We start from the raw sequence: 2,914 nt of genomic DNA on the forward strand, positions 1-2,914 counted from the left end.
CAGAGAGGGTTTCAATTGCCTTCTGGATACCAAAGTAAGTAGAACTTGAAGTAACACAGGAAGAATTTAATGTATCACATATTTACTTTGAATTCTTTATAATTTCCGTAAATTTTATACAATTGTATTGAAAATTTCAATGTTTACGCGACTCTTGTTTTAATCAAAGGACACGTTTTGAAATGAAAAAATGACGAATGTCAAGAAATAAATATAAAAATGTAGCATTCTGAGATTTTTCAAAGGAATATATTATGTAAACATTCAAGGCAGTTTAACATAATGAGTGGACTATTTGCAAACAAAACACCACATATATTATTTGCTTACGAATTTACTCATGTCTCATGTGTTTTATGTTTAATTATAAGTCTGCCCTGTTAATTTAACTTTTTAAGCACACACACACACACACACACACACACACACACACACATATATATATATATATAATTACATGCAAAAAACTCGTATGGCTAGCAATGTAAGTTTTTTTATATATTAAGCCAGATGTATTACTAATGCAGATTTTTTAAAATATATTAAAGTACCTGCACATTTTCACTTGCGACAAGATTAAATATAGCATTTAATATGATTGTTAAAGACATAAGTGTTATTAACATTATACCTAACTTCTGTTTCGGTCCCTGATATAAATTACATTTCGATAGATAATATGAAATACGAATTCTCACATCACGTCTGCACTAAATTCGTCTGGATGAAAACAAAGTTTTGCATCAATCTCTTTCCATGCCAGGTCAAAGTCTTAACATATGGTTGGTGTATGTGTTAGAATATTCCTTACAACCGACCAACGGTATTTTACCTTGTCACCAATTGTCGTACCTGATAGCGAATCGCTCCATTCTCTCCATCGCTCTAAACTGTTTTCCTTTACATTTCTCTTCATTTCGATAGAATATGTTTCAGAAACGAAGAAATAAAATCCACTTACCTGCGAACAGAATTAATCAGAAAATTACTGAAAATATTCTAATCTATAAGATGTCTCCTTGTTAACTTACCTGAATGAGCCGAGGTGAGCGGACATGTACTTTCCATCAGCTGTCATCTGTGTGACAGGTAAAGCCCTATGATTGATGTTGCCGCTAGCATAGTGTGTCATTCATTTGGCAGTAACTGTGCATCTTACTCAAACAGGATGCATCTTGTACGGCTACAATGCAAACATAAGTAGTTTTGCTTAAAAAGGCAAATTGGATTATAATTGTAATGGTGATCGAATTCTCCTGTCGTTTTGTTTATTATCAGTTTCATCTCCTTTCATTTTCTTTTTGGGGAACTAAGTAACCACCCTTTTATCACGGTTCTGCCACCCTACTATGTACCTGGGCAAAGTATTTATGCACCCCGTAGCATAAAGAGAGAGAGAGAGAGAGAGAGAGAGAGAGCAACACTGATCTTCACTAACAGCGATTTCAAAAGTACCGGAAGCAATCGGTTGATGCTGACATGCTGGCAATTTGAGTTCGATTCTTCGGTATAACAGAACGCATTTCGCATAAATTTTGCAATTCTGTTTCTCTGAGAAAGTGTATCATTCAAATGCCATGTACGATTTCATTTTGTTTATGTAACTGATTAAATTGTTATATTTTACAAACGGGGTCTCGTTGTTGTTCTATTCTATATCTTTGCTCAGATCTCTGTTATTCGATCCATTGATTTCGTATTTTATGTTAATAATTACTCTATCTGTGCAATATATGATTTACATACGGAGGCTCGTGTCACTCTATTCTACATATGTGCTCATACCTCAGTTATTCCACCCTTACATTTTTTTTTTGTTTACTCGATCCGCAATAACACCATGTTTGAGCATGTCCTACATAACGATAAGCGAAAAATATAGGCGTGGTGGTGGTGAGAAATCACACATCACCACCACCTTCATGACACTCTGATGTTTTGTATTTTTTTAAATGACGTCCTTTAAACAACAATTTTTGTCCTACTTTATTAATGGCGGCCTTATCTCATGTCGGATCGGAATCATTTGTATTTGACTGAAATTCCATATTACCAGAATATTGTATGCCATGTTGGGTTTAAACTAACTCACTCTAATATCTCTGCCACATGAATGAATATCAAGATCTAATTATCTCACTCTAATAGCCCCACCACATGGATGAACATCAAAATCTATCTCCTCTAATATTCCCGCCCCGTGGATTAATATCAAACTCTAATTATCTCACTATAATAGCCCCATCAAATGGATGAATATCAAACTCTAACTATTTTGCTCTAATAGCCCCGCCACATGGATGAATATCAAACTCTATCTCACTCTATTAGCCCCGCCACATGATGAAAATCAAAACCTAATTATCTCACTCTGATAGCCCCACCACATGGATGAATATCAATATCTATCTCACTCTAATATCCCCACCACATGGATGAACATCAAAATCTAATTATCTCTCTATAATAGTCCCGCCACATGAATGAATATCAAAATCTAATTATCTCTCTCTAATAGCCCCGCCACATGGATGAATATCAAACTCTATCTCACTCTGTTAGCCCCGCCACATGATGAACATCAAAATCTAATTATCTCTCTCTAATAGCCCCGCCCCATGGATGAATATCAAACTCTATCTCACTCTATTAGCCCGCCACTTGATGAACATCAAAACCTAATTATCTCTCTCTAATAGCCCCGCCACATGGATGAATATCAAACTCTATCTCACTCTATTAGCCCCGCCACATGATGAACATCAAAATCTAATTATCTCTCTATAATAGTCCCGCCACATGAATGAATATCAAGATCTAATTATCTCTCTCTAATAGTGCCATCACATGGATGAACATCAAAATCTATCTAACTCTAATATCCCCGCCAAATAGATGAATATCAAAATCTAAA

General features: G+C 35.2%; 1 protein-coding gene across 2 annotated transcripts in view; it reads right to left on the reverse strand.

Annotated features, from left to right (window-relative positions):
* LOC149774588 (uncharacterized) overlaps positions 1 to 1,180 on the reverse strand; it is an 8,910-nt gene extending 7,730 nt beyond the window's left edge. The window contains exon 1 of one of the 2 annotated variants that reach the window (XM_089945033.1): positions 1,032 to 1,180. The gene's annotated coding sequence lies outside the window, so the exon portion shown is untranslated. Of the gene's footprint in view, positions 1 to 961 lie in introns of both variants that reach the window. The other variant, XM_089945032.1, reaches the window with a different exon arrangement.
* Positions 1,181 to 2,914: the final 1,734 nt, after the last annotated feature.

The sequence above is a fragment of the Sinohyriopsis cumingii genome, unplaced genomic scaffold, assembly GCF_028554795.1.
Source record: "Sinohyriopsis cumingii isolate HCF-2022 unplaced genomic scaffold, ASM2855479v2 utg000198l, whole genome shotgun sequence".
In the NCBI taxonomy this organism is placed as follows: Eukaryota; Metazoa; Mollusca; class Bivalvia; order Unionida; family Unionidae; genus Sinohyriopsis; species Sinohyriopsis cumingii.